We start from the raw sequence: 12,229 nt of genomic DNA on the forward strand, positions 1-12,229 counted from the left end.
TTGTGATAAGATAGAATAATGGGAGGATTTGTTGTATCCCCTTCAGGCACTAAGTGGATTAAAAGGTGGCTCTGGTCAGGGCAGAGTGATACGCAGAGAATCAGATGAACCAGATACGACAGGAAGCTTGTAATACCCCGAGGTTGAGAAAGAAATGGGTCCTTTGCCAGCGCAAACTCCTGCCAATGAAACTTCTGCACAAAATGGGTTGGCAGCCGGCCCACGGTGTGCAGTTTAGAGCCAGACTCCCAGGAGGGGTGGCGTCAAACTGCTGGTAGCATGCTTAGAAAGTAAAAGAGAAAAAGCTTTTATTTATCCTTTTTTCCTTTTGTTGCTACAACCGAATGGGAAAATATTTTCTTTCTCCTTAGTCATGGCTCTTGGAAAGGTGTCCTACACAGCTGTGCAAGGATGCTTGCATCTGAGCAAAATGAAATCAGTCTCAAAGCGGGGATGAGTGCTGAAGTGAACAAAGTTTTATCCCTGGTTCAGTGCAATTGCTGGTTTGATGAGAAAGGGCCCCATGAAAGGCTTCCAAATCAGCGGTGCCCAAATGGAGTAAGTCCTGAATCTTACCCAGCAAATCAGAAGAGGAACAATTTGTAAATAAAGGGATTTTTTCCTTGTATAAAGCTAAATCTAGATTGGCAGTTATTGATATTTTCCACTAAAAAGCACAAAAGTTTTAATGATTTTATAAAGCATAGCAGGTAGAATTATAGAAGTAAAAAAACCACTTTAATGAAGAACAAAGCCTTAATTAAGGTGAATTTTTAAATGGGAAAGCAGATTCTACAAACTAGTGTTTTAGTGGCATCAAAGAAATGGAGCATCTACCAGTGCCACTGCTCTGAAACATATCGAATGTCAGTTTCTTTCTGAAATTAGGTGTTCATGGTTTGCCTCAAAAGGTAACAGCATCTGTAAGTTTGGAGAGCCAGACTAGGAGATATACTGAAAAAAAAAGGATGCAAACTCAATGAGACTGAACACATTCTCCCTGTTGCTTCTCCATAGCAGTGTTCGGTGCATGCTCACCTGCCACTTCCTAGTTAGGTAGAGATCTTTAAAGTGAGTTGGTGCTGATTTACTTTATTTAGACATCTTTAATATATGCACGTGTCAACATATCACATTGTATAGCATAAATAACCATAATTTGTCAATTAAAATTAAAAATAAAATAATAACTTGTTAAGTTTACAAGTGAACCAATGGAGCTTGCTCTCTGCAAAAAGGATGACAGCCATTACGTTACAGATGCCTTAAGCCTCGCTGATGGTTCAAGGGATCCAGGCCAGAGCTAGGTAGGTGAGACTGTGCCTGCTTTGAATCCCCAGGTGCTAATTGTGGGGTCAGTCTCCTGCAATGCTGAAGCAATGCTGTGCTCACAACTCACACTGGAGTGACCTTAAGAGTTCTTTTCCTCAAATGGAAATCTTACAAACCAGGATTACACAGAAAATCTCCCCTGTTCCTTACATTTTAACATCACGCATTGACATTTTCATATACTTCTTCTTTATGACCCCACTGTGGGATGGCGGTCGTTTCTTTTTCAAACAGTAAACCAATACATTTTAAAACAACTCTGAGATCATTAGCTTGTTCCTCTCCTTAGGAACTTTTTTTGGCGTAGTGAAAATGATCCATGTCTCTTTATATTGGAAAGTTTCCACTGGAGACCAAAATCTTGGAAGAGGCTTTTCAATATATAAATAATCACCTAAATGATTGAAAGAATGACCCAAAGGTTCACCCCCAATGCACATGTCACCTTCTGTATTACAACTTGTAACTAGTGGATGATCCTATGGCTTAGGAAATTTCATCTCCAAATGCCTCTTGAAAGGCAAATGCTACCCTTCAAATCAGTAGTCATAGCATGAAAGAGGGTACTCTGCTATTCTGTCCCTAAATGGACAGTATCAAACGGCTGTTCCCTCACTCCAAAAGCAGGAAATCTCACCCTTGTCTTTAAAATTCCAGTTCAATTATGACTTTATTATTTGTATCTCAAAGGAAATTAATTTTCTGTTTCTTTTGGTCATTAAAGTCTTTATGCTCTACATTATAACCAAATTTATCTCAAACCCAGTTGGAAATTTCAAAATGTGAGCTGTGTTTGAAATAATTAACTAAGCTGACAGCATAGGGCCACACCATTAGAGGGTCGCCTCTAAGTTTTCTATTCTCCTCTTTAGAAAGTAACCTATGACATATGGTTACCTAAGGAGAGATAAAGATCCATACATTGTAGTAGCTTTTCTGCTCGATACACATGGCTTTCAAAGCTTTATAAAAGGAAAAAATAAAAAATAAAAATAATATCAAATTATAAGTCAACTCCCACACATCCAGGATATGAAACCAGACTGAGTAAGGGTAGAGGTATGAAAACAGAGAGCAAAGAGGATGCTGGGCCCCTCAGGGAACTAGCCAAGGCCAGGCAAAGCATGAATTCAAAACCACGCTCCACACACTAGATGATCTAAACACAGTTGTGTGCCAAAGGGAAAAAGTAGAAATAATTTTCTTGAGATTGATTATAATAAAGTAGGTTTGTAAAAAGAAAAACTTAAAATAGTAGCAAGCCATCATGGCACAATCCTGTTTTATTATTAGGTAGCAAAACCAAACAACCTTAGGCACTGTTTCCTCCAGAGAACATGGTCCCCCTTTGTCTTCCTTCTAAGAACTACCCTTTTTTCTCACTTCACCGCTAGGATCATCATCATAAACTATAAGCAAAGAATTCAGGTACTAAACAACTTTTATTTCCAGTGTATGTAAACTTCATGTATGATATATGTATAATCTCTATAATATTAAAATAATGTTGCCAGACTCCGTTTTGTATTAAAAATGCAGTGGATCAAACAATTAAGAAATATAAGTATAAGTAGTTCTCATTTGTCCATTAAATTCACTTTATTTTTTAATTAAATATTTTTTATTTTTCACGTATATATGTATTATTACACACATATACAATAAACTACCTACAGCAAGAAGAACCATGAGACAACCAGGAATCATGGAGATGTTACATTCCTAGTGTTTTAGTTATTTGCATTTGACAGGCATGAAGAAAACATCTTTCCTATCTTGGTGTGTCTAAAGTTCTGATTGTAAATCAGTCTCTATCACATCTCTTTGTTATCAACCTAAAACATCTGAGTAGATGTAAAAACATCTTAATCCCTAAACAACTAAGCTTAAGTGTAAAACAAAACTATCTGATCTTCAACCCCATCAGAGACTTGAGAAGGAATACAATTGATTACCTGAGTATACAGGGAGTGCAGGTTAGCAGCTTCTCAAGTGAGAAGATGACAGAAACAATTTGCTACCTGAGCAGTCACCCAAAACTCTATAACATTGGAGCATGATCTTCAATCTTCTGACCCAATATATCAGACAGACATATTTGTGAGGTAGGAACTATTGAGGACTTGTTTACCCTGTCTTGGCAGGGTAAGGTGTGCCCTTTTTTAGGCAGAATTCTGTATGTGGTAGAAACAAGGACACTTTGCCCGGTGTCTTGTTTGCCACATTTGAAGCCATCTCCATAAAGAGGTTCTTTGATGCTCATCATCCTCTTTGAGGTAGGCTGGGTGTTGTCAGAAGTTCACCTGTCTCACTGTCAGTGAGTCTTTAAAATAAAAAAAAATTTTTTAATGCCATATCTATAGGTCTCTGAGATTTTTGAAGACCTTATCTATTTTAGCTTAGCTTTCTATAGAATCATATCCATCTATTATACCTAAGATGTATATTCTTGTGATAAAAATAGACTACAAATTGATATAACCATAATTTGGTCAACTAACAATTAACTTGTATAAATTATTTATTCTAAACAGTCTGCAATAGCACTTTCAAAGTATTGGAAGTAAACTTTGTACTATAATTGAGTTATATGGGTATAATACCTAATATTGGAGTAGAAATATTTATAATGTGTGTGACAAATAATCTTAATCTTAATGTTATTTTGCATCTATATACAAAGTTCTATACCAGTGAATTAAAAATAACCTTGAGAGCAACAATTGAGGCATTAAGTTGAGGAGTAGATTCACTAATCTACTTTTTGTTTTATCTTCCCTATGTATTTTTATATTTCCTTCTCTTTCTTTTTAACCCCTATCTCCAAATCTAAGAATAGAAGATAAAGGAAAAGAGAGACATCCCCAAGTCCAACATTGTTTTCACTCTAAATAAGACCAATAATAACTTATAACCAACTCCCATTGAAAACAACATTCTATAGCCCAAGAAAACAACCAAAAACCTACCCTATTCACCTTAAAAGAAATGGGACATCATTCTCTTAAGGTTTCTTCTGGCTGATTTGGGATGAATAGTATCTTTGTAAGGGCCCAAATAAAATTGGGGAAATGCTTAAACAAGCTAGGAATAGCATTTGTGTTCCAGAGTCTAAATGTTGAGAAATTCCAGGTTTAATTAGAGTCCTGTGTGGGATCGTCTGAAATGCTGGACCAATTGGAATTGGAAGCTTTCTTTGAAGGTGTCCTGGAAGCTGTCCTGTTCCGATGGGGTACAGCAACTGAAGCACTTGGTGCTGGAACATGAAGGATGCAGGATGTCAGTGTCCAGCATGCTGAGAGGAATGCATCCTGTCAGGTCTGGTCCAATGTCAGTGTCTGGTTCTTTTGTTCTCAAAGCATATAATTTCTCACAAGCATTATTCATTCTTAAAATTATAAATGTATAAGGTATGAATGATGCACAGAACAATTAAGGCTGTTTCTGTGCTCTTTGTATAAGCAGAAAAAAAGACAGCCGTAATTCTCCATTCATGCCATAGGTAAAATGGCATCTGATAAGGTTCCATAGGGGTTCTGTAGCCAACAAGCATTGCCTATGACTAGACATTCATGAGTAAGTTAAAAGTTAGGAACCTGTTGTTTGGCCAATGTTTTTAAGTTAATCTCTGATAGTGTATTGATTTGTCAAAAGTGTGTGATATCAGTGTTGATAGGGCAAGTCTATGAATTGAGAAATACCAATAAGTACAACCAATGTTCACCCTCAGAAACTACTTTTATATTCATTCTATTAAGGGGTAAAATCTAGAAGAAAATGTACAAAGCATGTTTGGAAATCCAGCTCTGCCTGCTCCAACTGAATGCCTAAAGAAGACAGAAAATAAAGCATGCATTGTTTACCTTTGAGCTATCATACACAACATCTAATGCCAAATATTTCCAAGATAATATTTGAATAAAGGAGACATGGGTCACTCATAATTGCTACACTGAGTCACTCAAACAGTGCTTGGTTGGCATCTAAAGAAAGTCATGTCAATACTTTCTCCTTTTTACTGTTAAGACCTTAAGTTGGATGGCTCCTCTGCCTTTTGCAAATGCTCAAGGAGTAGACAATCCTTGTGGTAGAGTTCATATCTTAGAAAGCAGGGCTGGCTCCTACAACCGTATGCGCTTTGTGAGCTGTGCCAGAGTTCATGAAGCCAGGGTCTTCAAACTTTATTTCTCGAGAAAGGCAAAGGATGAGGGAAGAGAAGGTCAAGGTTCACAGTAGGGTCCGTTTGCTGCATTTAGGGAAGGTGCTTGCTAAGAAATGTGAGCGGCACGAGCCAATCCCCCTGCTAGAAGTGCAGTTGGGGAAGACATTAGTCTACCTAAAACTGCCAGGTGGTGGCGGCGCAGGCCTTTAATCCCAGCACTCGGGAGGCAGAGGCAGGAGGATCGCTGCAAGGTCGAGGTCAGCCTGGCCTACAAAGTGAGTCCAGGACAGCCAAGACTACACAGAGAAACTCTGTCTCAAAAAACAAAACAAAACAAAAAAATTAGTTAGTCTACCTGAAACTGAGAACTGTGCTCGTGAATAAGCAAAGGTCTGAAGTGAATGGATTATGGTGCAGTGCTTGAAGACTGACCTAGGAGGATTTACATCTAGTAGGAAACGAGAAAGAGGTTCTCAAGCAAAAAATGAGTAGATTTATTACAACAAGTCATGCAGGATTCTAATGACTTTCTAATGCTCATTGTTAGCTAACTATTTCTTTACACAGGCTTCTGTTGAACCACAAATGTTAACTATCATCAAAAACAGGGCAGTGAAGGGAAGTTCAGGAATATTGCAAAGAGCATATCCTCAGAAAGAAAATGAATACACTAGTTGATTTCTTTTGTTTATAAAAGTTGTAAATTAAGTCACAGGCTAAATATTATATACTAATGATGCAAACTAACTCATTTGATGAAGCTAACACAATGAAAGGTTATGTTTATCCTGTACACCAGAGTCTCTTCCCTTGTTAACAGTCCACTGGCAAAAAAAAAAAAAAAAAGAAAAAAAAAAAGAAAAAAAAGAAAAAGAAAAAGAAAGAAAGAAAACCAAAAGCAAAACTCTGACATAAAAACATTATAGAGAGTTTTGGGTTCTGGCAGCAAAATGTCTCTGTCATCTTCTCATTTGGGAAGCTGCTAACCTGCCCTCCCTATATACTCAGGCAATTAATTTTATTGCTTCTCAAGTCTCTGATGGGGTTGAATATCAGATAGTTTAGCTTTACAATTAAGCTTAGTTGTTTAGGGATTAAGATTTTTTAGGTCTACATAGATGTTTTAAGTTGATAGAGATGAGATGCCATAGATACTGATTAACATTCAGAAATTTAGATGCACCAGGATAGAAAAGATGTTTTCTTCAAGGCTGCCAAATACAAATAGCCAAAACACTATGAATGTAACATTTATATAATTCCTGGTTGTTTTGATGTAGGTAGTCTTTTATATGTGTGCAATAGCATAAATGTATATGCAAAAAAAGAAAATCAAAAAAGAAAAATTCCCTTAATTTTGAGGTGCAAATTTTGAGGTACATTTTAGGAAAGCATAATTCTGGTCAAGAAGTGGCAGAGAAACACTGTAAGATCATGGTTTCCGTGCTCTGACTGCAAGATTTCAAAGCATACCTCCCCCTTAGAAGCATGGTTACCTTGGATTCTCAGTTTCCTCATCGACAGAGCTGAAGATGGCCATCATGAGGACTAGAATGCTTACAGGTGAAACACTGAAGCTACTGGAAGGGGTATGTGTAGGAGCTCTCACTACAGAAGCTATGATATACCTCTTGGCTGCAAGGAATACAGAATGAACACTTATGAATCCTTTGTAATAGACTGACCAATCCCCCACACACAAAATTTCAGACTCCTCAGAACCTATGAACATTGCTTAAAATATCACATAAGATTTCATAGACATAACTGAACTGAATTTCTTAGGTGGGGGCTGTCTTGGAGTGCATCACAGTTTATACAACCTCACTGTGGCCCTGTTTGAGAGACACGTAAGTCCTAAGTAAAGAGGCCCTTGATGTGGCGGTGAGTGCACAAACTGTAGCAATGTTGTTTAGAATGAGAAATGAGTCACACACTGAAAACGGAAAGAAGAGATGCCATTTTAATATTCTTTATCCCAAGGTATGTCTGACAGGGTATAATTATACCCATTTATTAGGGGACATAATTAAATTAGAGAAAGTTTCTGATTTGCCCCAGGTTATATGTCAGTTAAATGGGGAGTGGGCATAGCCATGCGTATGAGTGATGCAAGAAGCTGCGGTGCCTCTGCCTCTGGATACTTCCTGTGTATTATTCTATCTCAAGGTTCCATTTCATGAGAAGAGGTTGCTCCTTTGAATGTAATACATACCATAACAGCAACACTATTCACTGTTCACTTCAAACTCCAGCTCACTCTCAACAAATAAGGAAAACCACTTATTTACATAACTTCATCTATGAACAGCAGCTAGGAAAATGAAACAGCTTGAACGCAAGCTGTAACGACGGAGATTTGTTTCCCCTGTCAAGCACACCTTAGCTAAGCAATCAAGGATACTTCATCTAATTTAGTTTAAATTTCTTCATTGGTATAACAATTACAAGGTTTCATGGAGGATTAGGTGATAAGCATTCTGTTTCCCTTTATCAAGCACGTGTTATGTGTCCAAAATTGTGGTAACCACATGGAAGGACTAGTTCATTTAGCCTCCTTGGCACATAACCATGGGGTGAAAGTATTCACAATGATTACAGCATGAGTGCCCAAGCCAAGCAGTGAGTGGAGACAAGATATCCAATCTCCAATAGCTCTGCTCCTCAGCTCTACCTCCTAGAAAGCAATGGCATTGGCTCTGTGCATCAAAGATAACAGGGAAACAACTGAGGACAGATGAATACAAAGTATTCTGCGTTTGCTGTTGAGTTTTCTAAAACCATTTACCTTTTTCTTCACCAAAGGGCCCACTTTAAAAGGGGAAAAAAAATCCAAAAATCTTACTGCACCTGACATTTGCTAACTTTGTTCTGTGATGTTATGCTTAGGTGGACACAAATAAAAATGCACTCAACCAAGATAGGAAACGGATGAGAGGCCAAAGTCAGGCTCCTGCCACAATAAACCAATGGGTGTTGTTGGGTTACTTGTGTAAACGTGAGTGAGGAATTGTTGACAGGAGCAGAAGTGATTCAAAGACAGTTGTGTCACCAAAAGCGTGGGCGACAGCTCTCCCACGGTAGACACATGGAGTGCACAGCCTTCATGTAGCTGAGCAGGTGGAAGACTCTCCTTTCCAGCCAGCTTGCCTGTTCTGTTTCCTCCTGATGGTACACAGCTCTGAGCCACTTCCATGTATCTCAGCTTGCTTGAGAGTACCTCTCGGCACTGCTTACTGCTTACAGGCTTGGGGGAGGGAGGGAGCCAGTGAATCTAGTCAGTTTCAGGGACTTGATGAAACCTTTGAGTTGTTTGCTTCCTGAACATCTCAGCTGCCATACAGGATAGAGTGTTTCACCTTCCTCTAGGACATCCTATGACTTAATGGCCTTGCTTCACGGTGGAGGGTTATGTTTCACAGTAAATCAATCAATGTATAATAATTTATGTTACTTTTAAATTATAATTATTCTAAACTAATATTTGAATTATGTTTTATAATAATGTTGAGTAAAATACTATAGTTTTAAGCCTCTTTAATTAATTAAATAATTAATTAATTAATTAATTTACTTTATATTTTGGTTTGTAGTCTCATCACCCTAACCTCCCTGCCCTACCCTCCCCCTACTAATCTCCTCACACCTATTCTTATTTTCAGAATTTGTAGTTACTAAAAATTAAATCTGTTACAATTTTTTAATTAAATAAGACTTTTAAAAATGTATATGTGTATAATACATCCTATTACTATTCACTGATTCTAATCTCCCTCTCTTCTCTATCCACTGTTACTCGTCCTCCTTACCTGAACTTTTCCCAGATTCATAGCGTGCGGCTTATTGTGGAACCACAGGTGTAGTCAGGTGGATCTGCATGTCCATTGGATTATAAATATGCATTTCACTCCAGTGGGGCAAATAGTTGGGGAAGGGGAGAAAAAAATACAAAAGAAGAAAGAAGACCATAAAATACCTGCAGAGTCATAGGAATCATGGGATTAAATATATCCCTAAAAATTAAAACCTATAGTGCACCAAGGTTCATACATGTAAATGTATGTGTATATATACACATATATACACAGATGGGAATATTCTATTATATATACATATACATATATGTGTTTTATATGTATATATATATGTATATAAAATAGAATTTTCCCATCTGTGTTGGCAATGCTTTCCATAAGAGACATAGACTGTGTTACACAAGGTACAAGAACCCTTCTTTTGAGTTGTTGTCCTGGAAACCCCCAAATATTCCAGGTCATTGCTTTTTCCCTCAACTAGCTCCCAGAGACGGCAGGTGAGTCCTTATTGCTGAGCCCATATGCACGTCTGACACGGCCCAGAAGGCATAAGCTGCTTCTGACCTGAATGTCTCTTCCGAGACACCAGGAAGGTACATACAAGCTCTCACAGAAGAGAAAGAAATAATAGTGCTGCCTAGCTATGTTGCTTATGCTACAATGGCCAGCATGGCAAAATAACGTTACGGGTGTAGTGTGCCATGAATATGAGGGTGGTAGCCAATAGCTGTCTAGCTGGACGTAGAGCCTGCCCAACAACAGGGAAATCAGTCTCCATACTGGAAACCTAGCCAACTGCCAAGGACTACTGACGTCATGGATTTGCCCTATGATCACCACTTTACTACACCGTCAGAATTCCTAGCTAGATTCTAAATATGTATCCTCACATCCACAGGTAAGTGTAGTTCCTACCTCTCACCTAGAAAGAACTTCTCTTTGCAACAGACAGAAACCATTAGAGGGAGCAGCAACTGATCAAAATGAAGAGCTGCAATCTTTGAGCAGTTGTTTTCTCTCTGGTATCAGGAATACTATATGCTTGGACGTTTTCATCACAGTACCCTTCATCTTGTCATCTCACAGTGGTGTCAAACCCTTCACACCATCTCTCAAAGGCTCCTTCTTAATTCTGTCAACAGGTCTGAGACCTCCACAGTATGCCAGCCACTTCCAAATAAAGTTCCTTAAGAAACATTTTATCCGAGGACTTCCTCGGCCAGGGGGCATGGGTTTTCTCACGTGAAGCGAGTCTCAGAACCAATCAGAGGGCCGTTGCCTGTCTCTCTGCTTCCGCTTCGCAGTCACGGCGGCGCTGTCAGTCACGGCAGTGTCCATGTTTTCACTGAGAGTTTGTTACCGCGCTTCGTAAGGTTCTCAGCTGGGTAGGACTGTGGAGCCCTTCTCTACTCCCACAGCCTATGCTTTACATCCGGACACTATGAAATCCGGCCAAAGGTCAAGCACATCTGCTTTGATTTCTCTGAGCCTTAGACCAAGTATGTGTTATGTCTTCAGCGGCCGCTCCCCATCAACTCGCTCTGCTGTGCGACCCCAGGGGAGAAGGAAAGATTTTTCATATTCTCAGGGAAGACCGAGCATCTGTGATCACACTCATAGGAAGCACTCCACACCTGACGTGGCATATTGGTTTAATACCTCTAGCTGTTAGGTCCAGAATTTTCCGCTATGCAGGCTATCCTTCTAACTACTATAGTCTTTGGTCAGCTTAAGAAATAGTAAAGTGTGGTCAAGATGTACTGTATGGGAAACAATATATTCAATAAAAATTAATTAATCTTTAAAAAGAAAGAAGCATTTTATGTCTATGTAGTAGTATGTGTGCACTTGTGTATCACCTGAATGCTCACTAGTGCTTCAAAACAGTGAAGTTGCACACACTTCTGCGGTTCACTGGAGAGCTAGCAAAGCTTACATCATGCCATTTCTTTGGATATTTTTTTTCTCTGAACTTTGCAAGTGCAAAGAAAAGATGAGCTACATAAAGTCACCACAGCTTCCAGGAGCCTGACCGCCAGTTGTCTTGCTCGGTAGCTCCAGCTTCACCAGATCTCAAAATGGACCCCCAACTGCTCCCGCTCCACCGCTCCTGCTCCACCACTCCTGCAGCTGCTCCACCTCCTGCAGCTACTCCAGCTCCTGCAGCTACTCCAGCTCCTGTGGCTGCAGGAACTGCGAGTGCACCCCCTGCCAGAAGAGCTGGTGCCCCTGCTGCTCTGTGGGCTGCTCAAGGCAAGGCGGGCCCAGGGCTGTGTCTGCAAGGATGCTTCAGACAAGTGCACCTACTGTGCCTGATGTGAGGACAATGCTGTTCCTAGGTGTAAATAGTAGTGTTGGACCACTCCAGGAATTTACATACAGCTCCATCCTGTTTGATAAACCCCCTTTTCTAAGAAGTATGTGAATAATAAAGCCAATTTGAATGTGTATATATATTAGTGCGTGTGTGTGTGTGTGTGTGTGTGTGTGTGTGTGTGTGTAGTCACTTAAGACTATGAAGAAAATAATTGAATTTTATTATGGAACCAACCAACAACAGTTAATCTTTAAGAATCAGATATGGTCACTTGAACCTGCAATGTCAGCTTTCCCCAAATACCCCAGATCTTCTGAATGGTTAAGAAAGTCACAGTCATGGATGATATTATATTTTGTGCAGGAGCCAAGTTATTTCTGTGAAAGAGTTACAGGTTGTTACCATTTGACTCACCTGGCTTTGCATTTGCTATTCACGTAACCAGCAACATGCGGATGAGAGGAAGATGTGTGCTTTGGACAACTCAGTTATAATAAATTTGCTATCCGTTTAACTGAAATTCTTAATATGGAGTGTTTATTGTAAATGAAAATCAAGTGATCGTTGATAAATTTTGTTAAGCCCAAACACCGTTCGCGGCAT

The 12,229-nt window shown here is 39.2% G+C and overlaps 1 long non-coding RNA gene across 6 annotated transcripts in view; it reads right to left on the reverse strand.

Annotated features, from left to right (window-relative positions):
• Positions 1-12,229, reverse strand: part of LOC311608606 — a 142,094-nt gene that overhangs the window by 68,006 nt on the left and 61,859 nt on the right. For all 6 annotated transcript variants that reach the window (XR_014783042.1, XR_014783043.1, XR_014783044.1 and 3 more), the window contains 2 exons: positions 9,304-9,401; positions 6,991-7,129 (listed from right to left, as the gene is read on the reverse strand). This is a non-coding gene — a long non-coding RNA (uncharacterized lncRNA). The remainder of the gene's footprint in view (positions 1-6,990; positions 7,130-9,303; positions 9,402-12,229) is intronic.

The sequence above is a fragment of the Acomys minous genome (assembly GCF_964271855.1).
Source record: "Acomys minous genome assembly, chromosome: 11".
In the NCBI taxonomy this organism is placed as follows: Eukaryota; Metazoa; Chordata; class Mammalia; order Rodentia; family Muridae; genus Acomys; species Acomys minous.